Here is a 23966-nt window from a genome sequence, read left to right as displayed (position 1 = left end):
GCCCTGGCGGTGTCCCCCTGGACTCCAGCACCAGAGCTAAGGGGTTATGGTGCTCCTACCCTGGCACCCTTTCTTCTTTTTTACTTATTTTTCTGGGATTCAGCTGAAGCCATGTCCCAAGATGGCTGCCAACACTTCCTGCTTGAAGTGTTGGTAGCCAATCAGATATCAGCATGGAGACGGTTGGATACGATGGAGGATGCACGTCTCTATATATCTATAATTTTTAAACTCTAATTTCTCCAAAACTACTGAAGGGATTTACACCAAATCGCAAAAAGCATGCCTTTCATTGGTTCGGTCTGTCATCATGTTCAAAAATTTGAAAAAAACATTTGACGTAAAATGGGGAAAATGTGTTTAAGGAAACTTCAACACAGCAGCTCAACCGACCCAAGTACAAGCTTTGTAAGTTCATGAAGATTCATCAAGCGGTGCCATATCTAGTGGCAAAACAAAAAATGCTCTGTCTATGGAAAAAATGGTCCTAACTGTAGCTACCTACTGGTGAATATATATATATATATATATATATATATATATATATATATATATATATATATATATGTATATATACATATGTATATATCAAAACATAGAAATTCATCAGTTAAGGTTACCTCAAGTAACTATAACTCGTGCCCTAAGATAACCATAACTCCCACCCTCGCCATGTACAGTTTTTTCATCAAACTTTTACCTGCAAATATTACATTGATATTGTCAATGATGTCATCAAAGATGTCATGAGTGCTGTAATTTGAGAGGTAATTAGCAGTGCAGACAAGGCCGAGAGTTATAGTTGCATTAGAGCATGAGTTATAGTTACTGCCTGTGAGCCCAACTATAACATCCCTGTAACATTAGTTTTTTTTCTGTGAATTTCTATGGTTGTTTTACTGTATAGTAATTTTCATTACTATTTGCTCAGCCATGTGTTGCGGCAGTTGGCCACAGTCCTCTGGCCAACCCCCTATGAGCAACCAACATTGCACCATCCATGGTCTTAGCCCATGTGCAGACAGACCCTACAGCCAACCTCCCTAACCACCCAACCCCCTCGGAAGTTGGCCACAACCTCTTTGGATGTCGGAATGGGTGTGAGGGGATGTATCTGGGGAGAGAGTGGCTGTGAGAGTGTCTGTCTTGGTTTTAGTGGGTGGGTCAGTGTGTGCCAGGTCTGTGAGTTGGTGCGTAAGGCTGTCAGTGGGTCTCTGGGTGGGTGTGTGAGAGTCTGAGGGGGCTTGTGAGTGTGAGTGGGTGCATAATTGTCTGAGTAGGTCTGTGAGTGGGTTCGTGAGGGTCTGACTGGGGCTGTGAGTGGGTACACGAGGCTCTGAGAGGGTCTGTGAGTGGGTGCATGAGTGTGTGAGTGTATCTGTCAGTGGATATGTAAGGTTCTGAGTGCATGTGTAAGTGAGAGGAAAAGATTGAAAGAGAGTGAGAGAGAAAAAATAGAGGGGGGAGACAGAGTGTTTTTTAGGTTTTGATGTATGATCTACTTAGAATGAGATATTGCTGTCCAATTGAAAACATTCATTTATCATTTTTAAAAACTTAAAAGAATTTTACTATAAAAAAAAAAAGAGGGACATAAGTCCAGCTGGACTCCAACCCTGAGTGCTCAGTGAGAAGGTCTTCGACCTTCACACTGAAATATTGCGTGCTTTTTTCAAAGTTTTTTTTTAGCCCATTAAGGGACCGCGGGACCTCAAGGGCTCCTCCACAGGGCTGTCAAGAATACCCAAGAACAGGCTACCTTAATCCTCCTGTCTCTCAGATATCACCAGGTGGATGATGGAGAGCAAGCTTAAGCTCAACAATGGGAAATCAGAAGTTATGATTGTCGGGAATCCTTCCTTACTTAGGTACCCATCCTTAGCAGTGAACTTGCCTAAGGATCTACCTCCGCCTAAAGATTCCTTAAAAAGATTGGGCTTTTGGCTAGACATGCTCCTTACAATGGAATGCCATTCTAAGAAACTGGCAGCTACCTGTTTCGGTTTTCTAAGAACCCTTAGGAAAATCTTACTTCCATTTTCAGCCAAAAGACTTCTTACTCAGGCTCTGATACTTCCACTTCTCGATTATGGAAACGTACTCCTCCTGAGCTCTCCTTTGCATGTTCTAAAGAGACTTCAGGTGGTGCAGAACGCTTCTGCTCACCTACTCACAGACACCCCCAGACATTTATCTGCCACCCCAGCCTTGGCTTCCCTCCATTGATTTCCGATTGAACAACGCATTATTTTTAAAAGCTATGGCCCATATTTATACTTTTTTAGTGCCGCATTTGCGCCACTTTTTGATGCAAAATCGGCGCAAACTTACAAAATACAATTGTATTTTGTAAGTTTGCGCCACTTTTGCGTCAAAAAACAAGGCAAATGCGGCGCTAAAAAAGTATAAATATGGGCTTATGTGTTTTATTCACCAGGCCCTTCGAAATAAGGGCCCAGTCTTCCTCAAACAAATGATCACTCCCTATACCCCCTCGGAGAATACTCAGATCTTCTTCAGCTTTTTTAATTAACTCCTTTCGTGCTAAGAAAATTAGATGGGGGGTAGATCCTTCGCCTGTAGAGCAGCTAAGATCTGGAGCTCCCTCCCCTTGGAACTTCCTCATGGCATGTCAGACTCTTCTTTTCATAGAAAATTTAAAACTGTACTGTTCCCTGATTAGGTCTGTTCCTCTTACCAAGTGATCTTCGTCAGCACTGGGAGGCCTTCGGTAGCTGTGTGCTCTACAAATCCTCGAAACTAAACTAAACAGTTCCTACATATTTATTTATTCAATATTAGAAAATGCCCTTTACGGGCTAAATAGCACTACGGGCTAAGCCTCTAGGCTTACATCACAGTGCCATTGCTTCAGCAAGCAGGGAGCTGCTGGTATCATCAGCTCCCTGCTTGCTGAAGCATTTCATCTCTGTTCCCTGCATGCATGCAGGAACAGAGATTAAAGCTTTGGTCTTTGACAGCAGGACCTGTTTGACAGGTCCCGCTGTCAAAGACCAAAGTGTTTGCTGTGGCTTGGCTGCATCTTTAAAGCTGCAGCCAATCCACAGCAAACAACTATGTACCAGGGTTGGGCACCCTGGGACGTAGCAGGAGCTGGACCTGGGTGTGGTTCCCAGAGCCATCTGTGGCTCCTTGAGGGGGGCCGCACAGCCCCCTCCAATGTGTTAGATGCTCCGGGGCAGTGGTGATTCCCCCGCCTTAAGGGTTCCAAAGGGACCCCCTTTCTTTTCTTAATTATTTGCCCCTGGGAGGTGGTGATCCCCGGGGCAGTGGGGGAGCTGTGTGTTCTCCCGGCATGATTATTAACAGGCTCAGGGAGGTAGAGCTCTCTGGGACAAAGGGAGGGCGTGTACCCGACTTTAAATTTTATTGATGGCCCTTGGGAGGTGATGATCCCCGGGTCAGTTGGAGGGGGCAGGAGGCCCCCCTGCAGTTTTTTGTAAATGCCCCCAGGACTTTGCCAATCCAGGGGCTTTAAAATGATGAAGCGCAGGAGCCCACGCTTCATTTCTAATTTTTTTGCCATGCAACTCTGCAGCATTTTGTTTTAAAAAAAGCTTTATAGCCCTAGGCCTGGTGGGGTCCCTTTGGAACCCCAGCACCAGAGCTAAGGGGGCAGGGTGTCCGCACCCTGGCCCATTTTCTCTATTTTTTAGCTTTTTTCAGTGGCTCGGCTGAAGCCGAGTCCCAACATGGCTGACAACACATCAACAGCTTCCTTGTTGAAGTGTTGCCTGCCAATCAGATCTCAGCACGAGATCAGGAGGGGTTGCAAATCCTTCGCGTTCCTATATATACAAATTTGTTTTCCCCTAATTTCTCAAAATCTACTGAACGGATTTACACCAAAACTAAAAAAAGGTCATTTTCTGGACCAGGACCTACCTTTTTGCCAAATTTGGTGTAATTCCGTCCAGTAGTTTTGGCGCTATCGCTGTTCAAAATCCCTATGGAAAAAAGAATGGGGAAAACGTGTTTTGGGGCCCCCTTTTTCTCGCCCCCTCAGGATGGATTACCCAAAAACTTTGCAAACAGTAGCTGATGTGACTAGCAATTTTTGGGGAAAGTTTTGTGAAGATTTGTCAAGCGGTGCCAAAGACATAGGCAAGCAAAAAAATGCTTTTTATAGAGAAACTAGGTCCTAACTATAACTACCTGGGGGTGAATGCCACTCGGTAATATATATATGAGTGTGTGTGTGTGTGTTTATATATATATATATATATACATATATATATATATATATATATATATATATATATATATATATATATTCATATGTAGCAACAAGACCTATAAAGGACAAGCACAGACACCAGTGTGCAGGGATGTGGTGCAGAAAATGGGGTTTATTAGCAAAGCTTTGTTGATAAATCCCGTTTTGTGCACCATGCACCTTGCACACAGGTCCTTGCACTTGTCCTTTTTGTAAGGTCTTATTGCTGCGTATTACTATTACTGGGTTGCCAGAGCGCCCCACAGAATATATATATATATATATATATATATATATATATATATATATATATATATATATATATATATTTATATATATACATTATTTTTACTGAAAAAAACAAAGATTACAGGGACTTTATAGTTAGGTTAGGTTCAGATTTTACACACACAAAACCACAGAAATTCAGCAGTTATAGTTATAGTTATAGTTATCTCAAGTAACTATAACTCATGTTTAAATTGCGTTCCCACCATGCACAGTTATCTCAGCAATAATTTCACTTCAAACGTTGGACTGATATTATCAATGATGTCATAGATGTCATGACTTATGTATTATGTGGGGTAAATAGTAGTGCATGGGGAGGGTACAAGTTATAGTTACTTGCAATAACTGCTAAATTGCTGTGGTTTTGAGTGTGTTAAATCTGAAACTAACTATAACGTCCCTGTAACATTTGATATTTTTAGGTGAATTTCTAAGGGTTTTTTAAAAATGTATTTCCTAACTATAAAATCCCGGTGTCCTTTAATTTTTGCTGTGAATTTATTTGTTTTTAATGCTATTTCCTAACTATAACATCCCTGTGAAGTTGGTGTGTGAATGGGTGTGTGAGTGGTTGTATGAGTGTGTACATGGGTGTTTGAGTGTGTGGTGGGTGTTTGAGTGTGTGTGTGTGTGTGCGTGTGTGTGTGTGTGTGTGTGTATGACTGGCTTTGTGGGTCTGTGGGAGGGTGTGGGAGTGGTTGTGTGAGTAGGTGTGTGAGTGGCTGTGGGAGTGTGGGAGTGGTTTTATGAGTCTGTAAGTTGTTCTGTGATTTGCTGTTTGGGTGCATGGGTGGGTGTTTGAGTGGTTGTGCGGTTGTGTAAGTGGTTGCGTGAGTGCTATGTGGGCCTGTGAGTGGGTGTGCTGGTGGTTTTGTAAGTATGTGAATTGGTGTGTGAGTAGTTGCATGGTTGTGTAAGTGGTTGAGTGAGTGTTTGAGTAGGTGTGTGGGTCTGTCAGGGGGTGTATGTGTTTTTTTTATTGGGGTCTGGATTGGCAGATCCACCCAAATCCACCCGAATCCGTGATGATACTCGAAGATTCAGGTGGATCCAGAGATCCTTACACACTAAAAAAACAACATTATTTTTGGACAATTTCTATTCCATGAGGGGTCCATCACATATATTTCCATCAGTCCCTTCTATCATTTTTAAATGTTATTTTCTCCACTGGGAAACAAGTCCCCATTAATAAAATGGCAGCTGAAACTTTCCTCTCAGATTGCGACCAGCTAATCATGGCATTGTTGTTGGGTGTGGATCTGCAATTCACCTGGAGTCATGGAGGATCTGCAGCGGATCCATGTCTCTACATATACATAAATATGTTTCTTTAATAACTCCAAAACCACCGAACAGATTTACACAAAATTACAGATAAAAACGTTTTCTGGACCAAAATCTAGCTTTCTGCCAAATTTGTGGTAATTCCGTTCTATGGTTCAGTCTGTAGTCATGTCTGAAATCCCTATGGGAAATTTCATTGGGAAAATGCATTTTTCTCAGCCGATGTTTGATGGAACACCCTGAAACATTCTAGACAGCAGCTAAAGTGACCGGAAAAATTGTTTCGAAAATGTTGTGTAAATTTGTCAAAGTGAGCCAAAGTAATTAGCAAAACAAAAAACCTATTTTGCTATGAAAACTAGGTCCTAACTATACCTACTTGCGGCCGTCAGTAGGTTATATATATATATATATATTTATATATATATATATAACTGCTATAACTGCTATATGGTGTTTAGTAATGACTGTGTGGTGGGAGTTCGGATGGGTCTCTTTTGATGTATTGGGAGTGTCACAGGTATCCCTTCTAATCACACTTGCATGACAACAGCCACCATCCTGGCTGAGATCGCACCTGTAACAGGCACTTCAAGTAGCCCAGGACAATTGTGTTATTGATTAAAGCGACACAATTAAGCTGAGAAATGGAGGCTGCAGGCCCAGGTGAATCATTAGTAAAATAAATTAAAAATTGACTTTCTTATTGTAAATGGGCCTAGGATGGGCTACGGGGCTACCTCCTGAGGGTCTGGATCGCCTGACCCTGCTTCTAAAACCGGGCCTGTTCAACATTGCGGTTCTACCTACTAGAATGGATAAAGCTGAACACTGTGTTGAGGAGAAATCAAAGGTCAAATTAGGTAAAAAATGTAACGTGTTCCCCATCATTTTGCAAAATCTTTTTCTCGTGGAGGGAAAAGGCGAGTATATGTTATCAGTTTCTGGTGCGTTGCGCTCATTCGGTGTGTTCTGAGAGAACCGCCTGACCTGAAAAGACCCAGCAAAGAATTCCAAAAGCCTCCAAAACGTAGACAGAATAATGCTCGTTTTAGCTCGACGTTGCCAATGTTCCCCAAGCAGTGAATAAATTGTCACCTCTGAATTTCAGTTGCCCAGCAACCACAACATGTATGCAGCGCCAGCTGAGTACGAGGTGCCACCTTCCGGTACGCAGCGAGTCCCAGATGACACAGTGTTCCCGCGCCAAAGAAACGAGCTCTGAGCACAATTTGCTTATGATAAACATGCAGCATGAATGTTCTTGTATACGTGTGGTTTACGGCAGGATTCATAATAACCAGCTTGCTTCATTTGAAGTATTTTTCGGTGATCAGTGTGCACAGCTACAAAACACTGCCAGGAATAGCTGGCTTTTAATAGCTCACGTCTTCTGGCTGGCATCATTATGGCAGTTCAAACGAGGACGCTGGCACTGGGAAAAGGCGCACTGCTCAAAGGAGCGCGTATTATTTCACAGGTGCCAGCGTTTAACTCTTGAAGGTAAGGGGGTATGCAGGCAGTCATCCGCAGAATGAAATGCCAGACAATTACTACATGTACCCATGCTGCTAGGAGTGATGTCAGCATGACCCCCGGTAATGCCTGCATGCTCAGATGATGACAGGCGTGCAATTTGTGAGTGGGGTTAATTGCACTCCAATCATATTTCCATTTCAAACATATGATGTTGACATTGCGGGCTCCTATCTGTAAAATGGTCTATGCTACGCGCGCGGTGTCGAAAAGCACTCTACACGTGTAGCTGCTAATTATATCAGTGATGACCTATATATCTAGTGTGCCAGCATTAACCATTCTGTGACACCCTGTTCTGCAAAATTATTCGATGGTAAATTGAAACAGCAAAACGTGATCCAACTGATACTTCCAGATTCCAGTTTTAGAAAGTGTGCATCTGGAATATCGAGTCTGGAATATAGCCATTCTTTGAATTTCACAGCCAAAACATTGAGCACTAAGATATCGATAGGGAAGTATATATAGATTGCCTGAATCTAACTCCACTTCTAAGTACACTGACTACATAGCCTGAACATTTTATTCATGTGGTTTCGTGTAGAAAAAATAATTGAAAACTGTAGAATTCTCCTAGGAGAGTGAGTTAAACATATGCTGGGGAAGCTTGATTGTGGTGCAACTCAAATCTTTTCCACCCAGGTATCAGGCGTATTGGAAATTTATTATTTTTTACAGATTGCTGAATGAAAGCCTCAAAGAGGGTCAAAGCAGAGCAGCCATCAGTCGATATGGTGCAGTCAAAACACACAAAACAATAGATTGTGGAAAAGGATGCTTTAATGAGACACGTTCGAATTAAGAGGCTGGCAATGCCTTGTTTATTAATGCCAACCACGCTCACAAATGCATCTAAAACGTAACATTCAACCACCCTTAAACCTCTTTCACCGAGTACAGCACCTCAGTCAGCCACTACATTTCTAAGTATTCCAATAGCTTTAACAGATGCCACTCTGTTAAACTTGCCACAATACATTTATACATATCTGCTCATTACCTGGTCTTCTACAGGGTCCCTAGTATTCCATATCAGAGTATCACTGACGAACTACGGTGCCTACCCACTTCCAGGTCATTATGGATTCTGTTTCCTATCCTGAACATTCATGTGATCACCTACTGAATTGTGGGTATTGTAGACTTGCATTGACTTGCAATGCTTCCATTTAACTAATTAGACTACATGGAAACTTTCATTTGTGTGTGAAAAATTCAGGAATTGAGACATTGCTTACATTGACCTGGAGGGAGGTAGTCGCCATGGGTGGATACTTCAATCAGTCAAGGAATTTGAAAAGTGCACTACTCACCCATGAGGGTCTCAAGGTGCTGAGGGGAGGGAGGGCCGTTGCTACTGCTCGAACAGCCAAGTCTTGAGAAGTCTCCTGAAGGTAAGGTGGTCCTTGGTCTGACGCAGGTGGGTAGGAAGAGTATTCCACATCTTGGTGGTGAGGTGCAAGAATGATCTGCCGCCGGTTGTAGTTCTTCAGATGCGTGGGACGGTTGCGCGGGCGAGGTCGGCAGAGCAGAGCTGTTGGGTCGGGGTGTAGAAGGAGAGCCATCTGTTGAGAGTTTCTGGTCCGGTATTGTGCATTGTGAGCGTGGGTTAGGAGTTTGAAGGTGATTCTCCTGTTGAGGGGGAGCCAGTGCAAGTCTTTCAGGGGGCCTGTGACCAGTGGTGGTGAATGTCTAGGATCAGGCGTGCGGAGGCATTCTGGATGCATTGCAGCCTTTTCTGGAGTTTGGCCATAGTCCAGTTTGCTGCTTATAAGGGTTTGGGTGACTGTTCTTCTGGTTTCCTTGGCGATCCATTTGTAGATATTCCTGAGCATGCAGGGGGTGTTGAAGCAGGAGGAAATGGCGTGGACTTGCTGGGTCATGGACAGTGAGGAGTCAAGGATGAATCCTAGGTTGCATGCGTGGTCAGTGGGAGTCGATCCGAGTGTGGCAGGGCACCAGGAGTCACCCCATACGGAGGGGGTAAAGCTGAAGATGAGGACCTCAGTCTTGTCAGAATTTAGTTTGAGGCAGCTGTTCTTCATCCAGTCGGCCTTCATTCCTTCATGGAGGTTGGTATTGGCGGAGTCCTTGGTGAGGGAGAGGATTAGCTGGGTGTCGTTGGCGTATGAGATGATGTTGAGGTTGTGAGATCGGGCGATGTTAGCGAGCAGAGCAATGTAGATGTTGAAGAGGGTCAGGTTGAGGGACGAACCCGGGATACGCTGCAGATGATTTTGGTGACTTCAGAGCAGAATGGACAGAGGTGGACTCTCTGACTTCTGCCAGTGAGAAAGGAGGTGATTCAGTCCAGGGTTCTGTCACGGATTCCTGCATTGCTGAGGCATGTGTGTAGGGTGTGGTGGGAGACGGTGTTGAACGCGGCTGAGAGGTCCAAAGGATGAGGGCCGCAGTTTTGCCGTTGTCCAGTATGGTTCTGGTGTCATCAGTGGCGGCGATGAGGGCAGTTTTGGTGATGTAGTTGCTGCGGAATCTGGATTGGGAAGTGTCCAGAGTGCTGTTCTCTTTGAGAAAGCGGGTCAGTTGTCTTTTGACAGACTTCTCAATGAGTGTTGCCGGGAAGGGGAGCAGGGAGATAGTCCGGAAGGTCTTGAGGTCCTTTGGGTCCACGTTGGGTTATTTGACGAGGGAGTTGGCGTGTTTCCAGTTCTCCGGGAAGGTGATGGACTCGCAGGAGCTGTTGATGATCTTCTGGAGTTGGGGTGTGATGACGGAGCTTGCTTTGTTGAGGATGTGGTGAGGGCAGGAGTCGGGTGGTGAGCCGGAGTGGATGGTGTTCATGATTTCGATGGATGGATGTATAGATGTGCGGTCTATAGAAATAGGTCACATTTATTCTACATGTAAAACATTTGAAATCATAGCACTATATTATAGTGTTAATTTAGCGAAAAGTCTCAAAGTATCTATACCCTTAATTAGAGGAAAATCTTCAGATAAAGAATATGGATTGTTTCTATCGGGCATGAGGAGCTGAGTCTTCTAAACATGTGCAAAGGAGGACTCTTTGGATACCTTATCCACCAGAGAAGAACTGACTCATATGTAATTCGAAAGCATTATAACAATAATGGCACATTAGTGTAATGAAGGGAGTGAACTGACAAGAGAAGGAAAAAAAGGATTGATTCAGACTGTGCTGACCATGGACTAAGGAGAGAAATGAAAGTAACCTATAAGGTTACTTGAAGAGAGACGAATAATGCTTGAACTGAAGAAAATATATTCAGCAAATATGAGGCAAAAGGATTACAGAAGAAGTGGGAGCTCTCATGAAAAATAAATGAAGATAGCTTTAGGAAGTAATAGTGGCAAAAGATCAGAATATCTTTACAATCGGTAACTAAAGTATTAATAGATTACTTGAAGTAGAGAAGCATTGGCAATGCCATTTGAGCTTGCTTACCTTTCGACACAAACAAAACTGTTTGGCATTACCAATGCTTGTTTATGGTAGCCTTCAATTTCTGTCAAGATTGATGTTGTCTCTTACACATTTCTGCTGTCGTTTTTCTAGTGGCCGCTAAGTGGCACTGAAAGGAAGCAAACAGATATTGTATGCATGTGGACCTTTGTAGTGGCCCGTTTGCACCAGAAAGAACGATGTATTTACCAACACAAAACCAAAAAAGCTTTTGTAGGCGTGTTTAGCAAAGAAAGCCTGAAAAGCAACAAATAGAAGCAAGGCCACGGAGATCGGCATGAACTTCATCCAATCTTGAGCGAAGAGTGGCTCTGAAGAGTATTACATACAATTCTGTCTGGTGCTGCCTGTAACAAGACCACACAACCTGCATGCATCAGTAAAAACACATGACTGTACGGCTGTGATGTGTGTGCTAATGAAGAGAAAAATCTTTAGCACCCCAAGGGATATATTTAAATATAAACAGTTAATATGGCTACCAGAGGAATATCCAAAACCAAGGTTCTGGCTTATTACAGTCTCTTTGCTACTTACTTGTATTGAATGCCTACATAGTGAGCCCACAATGGAGATGATCACAGTGCAAACATTTTTCTCAGGACATTTGGTAGCTTGGCTTGAAACAAATGGGACAATCCCCAAACACAGACTGATTTCTAACAGGAGATGGTAACGATGCAAGAGGCAGCAACCCTGATTAAATGACACATTGATTTTTGGAATCAAGGGCAGCACAGCATTAGATTTAGTAGACATGAATTTATTCTGGACGATGGTAATCAAGTGGCGTGCTCTATCATGGCCAGTAAAAATGCGAACTATTTAGTGATACCAGAAGGAGAAATAAGCTAGATGAGGGATACTAAATACAATCGCCTACACCGAGAGCAGCCTAAGGAGTATGTGAATCCCTGTTTCGTTTTTAATACATGTATCAGCGATCTTCCTGGTGCCACTGAGAGTACCCTCCCTTTCTGCCTAAGTTAGGGAGGCAGGAAAATGTCCACTTTATGTTATGAAGATGATCTTTTGATCTACAATGTAACAAGAACAGGGCTACAGAGGCAGCTGCAAGCCCTGGAAAAGCATGCCTTAGGGAATCAGCTTATAGTGAATATTCCAGTCCACATTTTCACCACATGCATGAAGTGATACTTAAAGGCAGGTAGAACAAAATTGGGTGGGAACTTTGCTATCCTCGTTGAGCTAAAACCTTGGATGTGATTGAAGGGAAGAGAGAGGTAATTACGGATAATACTAAAAGTGAACACGGTGAATGTGAATAAATCGCCTATTTCTCAAAATAGACACCTACTGTCAATAAGTCAGTAAGAAATTATGGATTATCGAACTGCAAATTGCTACCTTGACATATTGTTAGATAACAAATTGATGTGAGAGGCAATGATGCAAACTACAAGGTTCACTACTATCAGTCATATTCTATCATTAGATAGGTTTGAAAGACAGTAAGGTGGGCACTTTATTGCAGATAAGGAAAGCATGTCTTGTGACGGTGCTACACAATTAATATATAGAATGCCAGTCTGGTTTAGTAGCATACAGTCAGACCTAAACGTTTTTAAAAGTTTGTTATGATACAAGATAAGTTGCTGAAATTAAGGAAATCAATGCCAATGAAGACTATCAGGATTTTCACTGACCTGTACACCGCTAGGACCATTCAGCAATATCATAAAGGAGAATGGAAGTATTTTCAACAGAACAGGACTCCAGCCATTCAGTTTGTGACAGACAGTTTACAACGTACGCTTTCTTTGAATCTCTGATAGTTTGATAGGGTAATCATGGCCTAACTTCAGAGGATATGGTGTGAATGAAGACCGTACAATCCAACATTTATAACAGTTACAATGGAGTTAGAATAAAATACTTAACCTAATAGGATTCAGACTTTGATATTTGCACACTATTTCTGGTGTCATCCCTAAAAGGACTTTAAAGCCTAACTTAAAATGTTTGTCACCAGTCCTGGAATGTTGCATGACCCAAACACTTCACTTGTAAATAAAAACACGAAATAACCACTCACATAACACAAATAACCATGTAAACACCACAAAATAATAACTCCACAACTACAAAAATGACAACCTAACATATAACTACATAATAACTGCAACAAAACAATGGCTGCTGCACAACTGCAAAAGACTGGGAATGTGACCCTTCCAGTGAGATTGTTTTGGTGTAAAGGTTAATCGTCTATATATATTAATAGACATTTACGCAGCATCATTGATGCCATCTATACCACAATTGGCAGCGTTTTAGGGAGTCTTGTCCCCCTGAAACATTAATCTATGAAGGACATCACTCTTCTGGGATCACCATCTCAGACAAATGATGCGCTGCCATCCATTACATCACTCATTGTAACTGGGCAGTGAAATAGTATCTGTGAAAATCAGGAGCGCCAAAGCCTCTGTTATCTCGTGGTAGGTGCAGCTTGGCTAGGCTAACTCTTCGGTGGCCACTGACCCAAAAATGGTTCACCAGTAGGGAATCCATGTGCCTCAATTACTGTGATGTTATTAAAAGTGGAAGGTTGGCAAAGTGTTAGAGCAGCCAGGGGAGAGTTACCTTTTTCACAATCACTATTCGGCCATAGAATAATGTCCCAAAAGGGATCTGAGTTTTCAGGGATCATAGGACTCTGCCCAGAATTCCCTCCAATAAGTTTTCATGCCATTGATAAATGTTTATCCCCAGATACCAGAAGGTGTGAGAGGCCCACGGCATCGGTCTCCCTTTCAATACCACTCATTGCTCTGCAAGAAAACCCCAGAGTGGGAAGACCTGAGATTTCAAAGGATTAACTAACAGCCCTGACATTTTATGGAATTAGTGTACAGTTGGTTATAGTGGTGAGATCCGTTGTGATGACTCCATCATAAAGGAGAATTTTCTCATGCAAGGATGCCCCAGGTCTAGCTCTGAAGTCTAAGATGTATCGCCAATGGTTCCATGGCCAGGTCAAACAATAAAAGGGATAATGGCAATCCTTGCCTGGTGCACCTGGCCACTGTGTATCGCTCCGATATGTTTCAACCTGCTCATATCCTGGCCGCAGGGTTTGTGTACAAGAGCCAGATCCAAAGTATTATCTTTTATCCAAGGTCAAAGACCATGAGCATGTGCAGGAAATAGGGCCATCTCAAGGTATCAAATGCCTGTTCAAGATCAAGGGCTACACAAGCTGAATTGGGACATTCTACTGGGGCATCATCTAGAAGCCTATATAACCATCTGATATTAAGGGACATGATAAGTACAGGGATGAAGCCATTCTGATCGGTATATACCAGCCCAGGAACATCAGGAGTGTGCTGTCAAACATTATTTAACTCAATATTTTATAATAACAAGTATGGATAGTGGCATGTTGTAGGAGGCTGGCCTGGCTTGTAGTGGGTACCAGAGGTACTTGCACCCTGTGCCAGGTCCAGTTATCCCTTATTAGTGTAGAAGAGGTGTTTCTAGCAGCTTAGGCCGGTAGAAGGTAGCTATGGCAAAGCAGCTTAGGCTGAACTAGGAGACATGTAAAGCTCCTACTATACCACTTATATCATATGCACAATATCATAAGAAAACACAATACACAGTTACTAAAAATAAAGGTACTTTTTTTTATGACAATATGCCAAGAGCATCTCAGTGAGTACCCTCAGTAAGAAGGTAAGTTATATACACAAGTTATATGTACACAAACCAAAATTAGGTAAGTAAGAGCAAGAAAAGTAATGCAAACAGTGTAGAATTACAATAGGTTGCAATAGGCAAGCATAGGTATAGGGGCAACACAAACCATATACTTCAAAAGTGGAATGCGAATCACGAATGGACCCCAGACCTATGTGAGCTTGTAGAGGGTCGCTGAGACTGTAAGAAAACAGTGAGGGTTAGAAAAATACCCCACCCCAACACCCTGAAAAGGAGGAGTAAAGGGCACTTACTACCCCCAGAGAACACAGAAGCCGTGATAGGGGGATTCTGCAGGAAGAACAAACACCAGCAGTGCACTGACAACGGATTTCTGGATCTGAGTACCTGTAAGACAAGGGGACCAAGTCCAACAGTTGCAACAGTGTCCAGGAGGGGCAGGAGCCCAGGAAACCCCAGATGAAGGTGCAAGGAAGCTTCCTCAGGTTGGAGGAAGCTTGGAGTTCTGCAAGAAAGAAGAGGGCTAGGAACTTCTCCTTTGAAAGACGAATGTCCCACGTCGCGATGAAGCTTGCAGAATTGTTCCCATGCAGAAAGACCGCAAACAAGCCTTTCTAGTTGCAAGGGTCACAGTAGAGGTTTTTGGGAGCTGCTGAGGACCAGGAAAGCCCAGGATGTCTCCTTTTGGAGGAGGAGACAGAGGGGCGCTCAGCAACTCAGAGAGCCCTCACAGAAGCAGACAGCACCCACAGAAGTGCCCCAACTGGCACTTGGAAGAAGAGTGAACCGGAGTCCACGTAAAGTTACAAAAGGGGGTCCCACGATGTCGGAGGACAACTCAGAAGGTTGTGCACTGCAGGACATAGTGCTGGGGACCAAGGCTAGGCTGTGCATGAAGGAAATCCTGGAAGAGTGCATAGGAGCCGGAGTAGCTGCAAATCACGCAGTTCACAGCTTTGCAGTCTAGCATGGGGAGGCAAGGACTTACCTCCACCAAACTTGGACTGAAGAGTCACTGGACTGTGGGAGTCACTTGGACAGAGTTACTGTGTTCCAGGGACCACGCTCGTCAGGATGAGAGGGGACCCAGAGGACCAGTTATGCAGTATTTTGGTGCCTGCGTTAGCAGGGGTAAGATTCCGTCGACCCACAGGAGATTTCTCCGCAGCTTCTGGTGCAGGGGAAGGCAGGCTACCCCCAGAGCATGCACTACCTGGAAAAAGTCGAGAAAGCTGGCAGGATTAGGCGCTACAATGTTGCTGGTAGTCGTCTTGCTACTTTGTTGCGGTTTTGCAGGCATCCTGGAGCAGTCAGCGATCGATCCTTTGGTAGAAGGTGAAGAGGGAGATGCAGAGGAACTCTGGTGAGCTCTTGCATTCGTTATCTGAAGAAGTCCCCAAAGCAGATACCCTAAATAGCCAGAAAAGGAGGTTTGGCTACAAAGTTAGGAGGATTGGCTACCAAGAGAGGTAAGAGCCTATCAGAAGGAGCCTCTGACGTCACCTGCTGGCACTGGCCACTCAGAGCAGTCCAGTGTGCCCTCAACACCTCTGTTTCCAAGATGGCAGAGGTCTGGGACATACTGGAGGAGCTCTGGGCACCTCCCCTGGGAGGTACTGGTCAGGGGAGTGGTCACTCCCCTTTCCTTTGTCCAGTTTCGCACCAGAGCAGGGCTGGGGGATCCCTGGCTTATGCAGAGATGGGCACCATCTGTGCCCATCAAAGCATTTCCAGAGGCTGGGAGAGACTACTCCTCCCCAGCCCTTCAGACCTATTTCCAGAGGGAAAGGGTGTAACACCCTCTCTCAGAGGAAATCCTTTATTCTGCCTTCCTGGGCCAGGGCTGCCTGGACCCCAGGAGGGCAGAAACCTGTCTGAGGGGTTGGCAGCAGCAGCAGCTGCAGTGGAGACACCGGAAAGGCAGTTTGGCAGTAACCGGGTTCTGTGCTAGAGACCCGGGGGATCATGGAATTGTCTCCCCAATACCAGGATGGTATTGGGGTGTCAATTCCATGATCTTAGACATGTTACAGGGCCATGCTCGGAGTTACCATTGTGATGCTATACATAGATAGTGACCTATTTATAGTGCACGCGTGTAATGGTGTCCCCGCACTCACAAAGTCCGGGGAATTTGCCCTGAACGATGTGTGGGCACCTTGGCTAGTGCCAGGGTGCCCACACACTAAGTAACTTTGCACCCAACCTTCACCAGGTGAAGGTTAGACATATAAGTGACTTATAAGTTAATTATGTGCAGTGGTAAATGGCTGTGAAATAATGTGGACATTATTTCACGCAGGCTGCAGTGGCAGGCCTGTGTAAGAATTGTCAGAGCTCCCTATGAGTGGCAAAAGCAATGCTGCAGCCCTTAGGGATCTCCTGGAACTCCAATACCCTGGGTATCTCATTACCATATACTAGGAAATTATAAGGGTGTACCAGTATGCCAATGTGAATTGGTAAATTTAGTCACTAGCCTGTTAGTGACAAAGTTGGAAAGCAGAGAGAGCATAACCACTGAGGTTCTGGTTAGCAGAGCCTCAGTGAGATAGTTAGGCATCACACAGGGAACACATACAGGGCATATACTATAAGCACTGGGGCCCTACCTGGCAGGGTCCCAGTGACACATGGACTAAAACAACATACATACAGTGAAATATGGGGGTAACATGCAAGGCAAGATGGTACTTTCCTACACATGTATTGGGACAAAGACATCTGGTCACATCCCGGCTTAAGGATAGAGGTAACCACAGCTTCAGCAGTGATCGGGGAAGGTGGCAAATCTCCTTTGCTACATTAAATAGCTTGAGTAATTTAGCCACTAGAAGATGTTCATGGGCCATATTAAACTTGACGGCAGTCCGTCAGGGCCTGGTGTTTTGTTACTGGGAAAGGATCTGATAGGTTTTGTTTTTGTTGTTCAGAAATTGAAGCCAATAAGTTATTTGCCTCTTCTTTCTTGTCTAGAAACAATCTATAATTGTAGCTGGGTTGCTTGGCGGCATCACATATAACCACTGTCAATATTCTATAAATGCAGTGTTAATTTCAGTATGTGTGTGTATTGCCCGTCAGCCCTGCATTTCTATCACAGCAATGGGGTGCTGCAGGCATGCTGGTCAAATGAACCAAGCTAATAGGTGCCCTGATTTGTTCCCCTCCACATGGGTCTTTTCAGCATAGGATGTTTGGTCTAAACACTGCAGCCTTTCCAGTAAGGTAGCATGGTTTTTATGGTCTTCTAGAAGGTGGGGGTTCTCTTCTTCGTCAACCACAGCCACACTCTCAAGGGAGAGAAGGGAGTTCTCAACCTTTCTAAGCTTGTGATAGATCCCATTGTGGGCTCCCACGGTGCCATTGATGCAGTGTCCCCTGATTACCACCTTTAAGGCTTTTCACTCTGGGAGTGGGGAAGATGCAGTATTCACAATAATTAGAAAGACGTTGGTGGTTTTCAAATAATCTGAAATTTCTAGGTCTGAATTGGAGTAGGAACTCGCCCCCCTTCCAATCCCACCTCAAATGGATTATGATAATAGAGAGTCTTACCCATCTAAGTGGCATGGCGTATATGCTGTTTCAGGGCCAATATACAGATAATGCAATCTAGTCTTACTGGTTGGTTGTGGGAGGAAATATTTTCCCTCATACCTGGGTTCTTTGCACATGACAGACATCTGTCAGCTCCCATGATTGAAGCCACATAGTCAGTTCTTTGGTGTTGTGCCCTGCAGGGACACTCAGGAGCGGTGGGTTTGAGTGGTCAAGGTCACTGTTTTGAGCAGCAATGAAATCCCCCCAAGGATCCAAGAGCGTGATTCTCAGTCTGTGAGTATGCATAATAGTGTTTTTTAAGAAATGGTGCTGGTGGTCGTTGAGCACCAGTCACTAAGTGGTAGCCATCAGATTTCCCCCTGGGCAGCATATACCACCCACTGGGGTCCACTCACATTCCCTCAATCTCATAGAGTACCCTAGTGTGTAGCCAGGCCGTGGAACCTATGGCAAAGGCCAAACACACTGGACTAAACTGTCACGCCCTCTACTTGTGTTGCAGTTTTTTTTACACTAGAGCTCTGTTGAGTGTGACTCCTGTGGGAAGGATATATTTGTGCTCCTTCTCTTAAGCTGCACTAGCATTTTATAACCCTTATGGGTGGAGCCCACATCTTTGACACTCCAGGTAGTCAACTGGTACTTACACTTGTTCTGCTGTGCTATGCAGCATTTAAGAAGATTAGATGGTGGTTGCACAAGAGTGACTACATCATGCCTTGGTTTTGCCCTAGAAGGGTATGGATAAAACTGCCATTAATGGATCTGTCCGTGTTAAAAAGTGTTCTTGAATGTCATGCTCCAGAAACAAAGAAAAATCACCCCTCCAACTCCCGTTCAAGCACAAAAAGGTGCTCTGACCAACAACTTGATAGCCCCTGTCTATAACAACTAACTGGGAACCATTATTCCATTATGCAAACTGTAGCTGGTGGTTGCCCGAGGAACGGCATCTGACCAGCTCCCTATCTGAGAGTATAGGTGGTCTCCAAATACAACCCAACAATCGTGTTGTAAAATAGTGCCATCATGTTTGTGTAACTGAAAAGTATTACTGATCGGTTTAAACATTGTCACTCCTCCTTTTCAGACACTGTGAGGTGTGAGCTTCCGCTGGTGGGTGAGCAGGATGAATAAGACATTGGCAATGTGCATTAGGCAGTAGTTTGTATTAAACAAGTGTGTCTGCTGTTAATGGTGTCACCACTAGAAAACCCCTGACTCGTTGCCAGAGCTGGTGTCTCACAGACCTTCCTCTGAGTCCTCCATGTGGAGAGACAGGGTTGGGTCTGAAAGTGCAGCTGCCATTACCAAGGCTGCCAATTTTCTATCATGTATCTGGTCAGTTGAGGGGATTGCCCTGGTTGCACTGTTACGAGCCTGCTAAGGCGGAGTCCAGGCAGTGCTGCTCATGGGATCGGGCCACACTAGCCTGTGGGAATCCTTCTGAGGCCTCTCCCCAGGTGCACTTTGTTGCTCCTCAGCCCAGTCCAGGCCTCCTCTGTGGTCTTGAAGAAAAAGGTGTGGCCAAAAGCCACCATTTTCAGTTTTGCCAGGAAGAGCAGGTCATATAAATAGATAAACCCCTGCAGCCATTTCTTAACTGCCATAGAGGAGGGCCTTCAGTGTCGCACCGCCAGAGCATTGTCTGGAAGGATCATGACTTTTGCTTGACCATGTACCAGAGGTGGACAGGTGTGGGACTTCTGGAAAATATGGTCTTGTTCTTTTTAAGTTATAAGCCTCACAGTGATAAGCCTTGGGGGCACCCAGGACCAAGGGTGTTTAGATGGGACTGGGTGGGCTCCCTCCACTGTGAAGACCGAGGGTAGGCCCTGCCGGGCAACCTCCCTCTGCAGCCATCATTCAATGTAAAGAGTTGCATTTTGGTCCTCCCCCTATTCTGGGATGCCAACTATTCACAGATTATTGTGTTGAGCATGCCACTGTGCATCTTCCATCCATCCTGCAAGGAAAGCCACTCTCTCATTGAGGTCCCTTAGCATTTTTACTACATCAGCAGATTGCATACAAGTTCCTTGATGGTCTCCTCAGCACCCTCAACCCTGTCCCATTGTTTCCGTCGATCCTCTTGCAAGATATTTAAATCCAGGGCCTGTGTGTCTATTTTTCTCTCCTTTGTTGGTGTCTCCTATAGCCACCAATATGTGGTCAAACTTGTCTGTCATGGCATCAGAGGAGGTTGGAAGCAATCCAGTAGAAAGAAACACTAGGGTGGAGTGGTCTGTAGGAAAGTCCTCCTTTTTGCCCTTATAACCCCCACACTTTTTGGACAGGTACTGGTGGTTACTGACTCTTGGCTGTGCCCTGGGTACTGCTTACCAGTCCCAGGGCCAGTGCTCTGTTTAAAGTGGATGTGCAAATTAGGCTAATTATAATTGGCTAAGTAACCTACCTATAAGTCCCTAGTATATGGTAGGGCATGTAGGTTTAGGGATCACAGCATAGGTAGTACACCCATAGGTCATTTTAAAGGCAGGCCTGCCTTGCTGGCTGCTTTTAAATTAAAGTTATATGCAAATTTGACTTTGGAATTAAAAGTAGTTTCAAAGTCTTAAACAACCTTATTATTACATATATGTAACCCCTAAGGTGTGCCCTATGTGCCCCTAGGGCTGGGTGCCATGTAACTATAAGCAGGGACCTTATAAAAAGCTTTATAAGCCCTGGTGAGGTAAAAGCAGCCAAATTAGTTTTTCCCTCATTGTAGTGAATGGCCTTCCTAGGAGAGAATGAGGAGACTTTATTTTAATTTTAAAATTCCCCTTAAGTGACAGATACAAGAGTTTGGTATCAAATTAATTGTTATAATAAATCCCACAACTTTCAGTTGTGGGATTTAATATAACTTGTCTAGGTAAATAGTTTTAAACTTTACCTGAAAAATTGGCAACATCAGCCCTGCATTGTTTCTGCTGCTGTGCTCTGATTGGCCAGCCTCGGGCAGCCTGGCCAGGCTGCCTTGATGAGGTATGAAGTGGCCTGGCTTCACACAAAGAGATGTGCCTGTGGGAGGGACTCTCCCCTCAGCAGCTGGTGAGGCAGGAAGGGGGAGGGCCTCCAAACTGGTCTTCAAAGGCAGAGAAGGACATTTGGAGCAACCCAGCAACACCCCCACATCCTGCAACCCCAGACAACTAGGTGCCCCTTGATTAGTATAGGAGAGGGCAGGAGAGAGGTGTGTTTATGATTTTTAGCCACACCAGTGGGTGGGCTCAGCCAGATGTAACCTTCAAAAATCACTTTCAGCCATGATGGATTTTTGAGGAATGTTGCCTCCTGGGATTGATTTTTGCCACACTTCCCATGAAGTGGTCATCACAGGGGGAAGGACACTGCACCTGATTGGAGAATCAGGACCCCCCTATTTTACACCCATGAGCAAGAATAAAACTGGCAGACCTGCACCCACACCTCAGTTCCCTACCACATCCCTACCAGGAAGAACTACAGAAGAAGAAGGACTGCCCTGCTGGACCCCTGGCCTGCACCTTGACCCTGCACTCTGAAGGACTGCACCAGCTGCATACTTGGGCTTCACCACAAGAGGGACTTTGCCTGGCTTCAACTGGTTCTAGGAGGGACTCCCTGTTTGCTACAGGTGAAGAATTGGTAACTAGAGTCCCCTGAACCAACTCCTGAGGAAACCAACCAGCTGACCACTCTCCAGTGGCCAAAAAGGAGTCTGTGCCAGGTGCATTCTGGGAGTTGTAGTCCACACCCCCCAAGGATCATCTCAGAGCTTCTGGACCCCAAATGAACCTTAAAGGAACATCTAGGAGAAGATCCAGAAGTTTGGAGAAGTTTGGAGAACTTTTGAAAAAAAGCTCCATAGAGGGACTGACCCGTCGCAGCAACTCTAGCCGGCTTGCCACAACCGCGACCCGGCCTGATTTGCAGGTTCGTCCCGGTGAAGAAAATCTCCCAAAAAAGAGACTAAGTCTGAACATAGAAAGTTGACCGGGACCTCCCAGCCAGCCTATCCGTGGAGTGCTCCAAGGACGTCAGATCAAGATCCAGGTTTACCCCGGTCGAAGGATTTTCACCTAGAAAAAAACCACTAAGTCCAAAGGTAAAAATCTCCACAGAGGGCTCCCGTGATACGTATCTGGAGAAGAGTTCCAGGAGGTCGGATTGGACTGGCAGGTTAGTCCCTCTGAAGAAAATCTTCAGAAAAGAGACTAAGGGGGTCATACCGACCCTGGCGGTCATGGACCGCCAGGGTCGGGGACGGAGGAAGCACCGCCAACAGGCTGGCGGTGCTTCAGGGGCAATTCTGACCGCGGCGGTAAAGCCACGGTCAGAAAAGGGAAACCAGCGGTTTCCCGCCGGTTTTCCCCTGCCCCAGGGAATCCTCCACGGCGGCACTGCAAGCAGCGCCACCATGGGGATTCCGACCCCCTTCCCGCCACTGGCATGGGCACTGCAGGGGCCCCCTAACAGAGCCTCATTAAGATTTTCAGTGTCTGCGAAGCAGACACTGAAAATCGTGACGGGTGCAACTGCACCCGTCGCACACCAGCAACTCCGCCGGCTCCATTCGGAGCCGGCTTCATCGTTGCTGGGGCTTTCCCGCTGGGCGGGCGGGCGGCCTTTTGGCGGTCATCCGCCAGCCCAGCGGGAAAGTCATTTGACCGCGGTGCGGTCTTTTGGCAGTGCCCGCCGCCCGCCGGGGTAGGAATGACCTCCTAAGTCCGAAGGTAAACTTTTGACAGAGGCCTCTCGCGGCCTGTAGCCGAGCCGTGCTCCATCGCGGTCTGCCTTAAACTTTGACTTTGCCCCGGTCGAGGTGCAACCAGATGACCCGATTGGCACTTTTTTATTTCTAGGTGCTAAAAAAACAATAATTCTTTAAAAATTCCTATCTCGATACAAAATAGCGATTCGCAGATAGCGATCTCCTAAATCGTGCCGCTATTTGCGAGATGCAGATTGCGACACACAAAAACCGAATCGCAATGCGATGTAGCAAAAAATCACAAATAGCTAATATTCGCAGAATGGCCGTTTGCACATGCAATTTGCCACGAATTGAAACCAGTTGCAACCTATATAAAGAGACCCAGAGTGCCTCAGCCTCTCTTCCACAATGGCTGCACTCTACGTCATGGTGAGGAGAATGAGGATCTTGGCAGGTTTGAGGAGAGGGAGGAGGAGACAGGAGTGTATTTTCAAAGTGCTCATTACCCTTCTTGAGAAGACTGAGGAGGGAATATATGATAAGTATAGGTTAACCTCAGCCATGATACTTGACCTGATAGCTGAGCTACAACCCATGCTGCAGCGCACAATACATAGGACCTATGGTATACCCACACATGTGCAGGTATTATGCTCCCTGCAACTACTAGCCTCAGGGAGCTATCAAGGGGTTATAGCAGCAGCTGGAGGGGTATCACAAAGTGCCCTCTCTAGATTTTTCCAAGCATTTCTCAATGCCATGCTGAGCAGAATACAACTGTACATAAGATTCCCCAACACCCTAACAGGCATTACAACAAACAAAAGTTAATTTTTACCAGATAACACAGTTCCCACATGTCCTAGGTGCCATTGATGGGATACATGTAGCAATCTGTCCACCATCGGCCACCGAGTATGTGTATCGCAACTGTAAAAACCATCATTCTATGAACATACAGGTGATATGCAATGCTTCCTACATCATTACCGATCTCATGGCCAGATACCCAGGGAGCATGCATGACTCCTACATCTTTCGCCACAGCGGGATACACACAAGATTGCTAGCTGAGGAGTTTGAGGAAGGATATCTACTAGGTAATTTGATAGTTCTGAATAATGAATTGATGTGAGCATGATGTCAGACAGCAAATGTACTCATTTTACTCTCTGTGCATTCAGGAGACAGTGCCTACGCAGTGCGCACCTATA

This window comes from Pleurodeles waltl, chromosome 4_1 (assembly GCF_031143425.1).
Source record: "Pleurodeles waltl isolate 20211129_DDA chromosome 4_1, aPleWal1.hap1.20221129, whole genome shotgun sequence".
Classification (NCBI taxonomy): domain Eukaryota; kingdom Metazoa; phylum Chordata; class Amphibia; order Caudata; family Salamandridae; genus Pleurodeles; species Pleurodeles waltl.
This window is presented reverse-complemented; position numbering follows the sequence as displayed.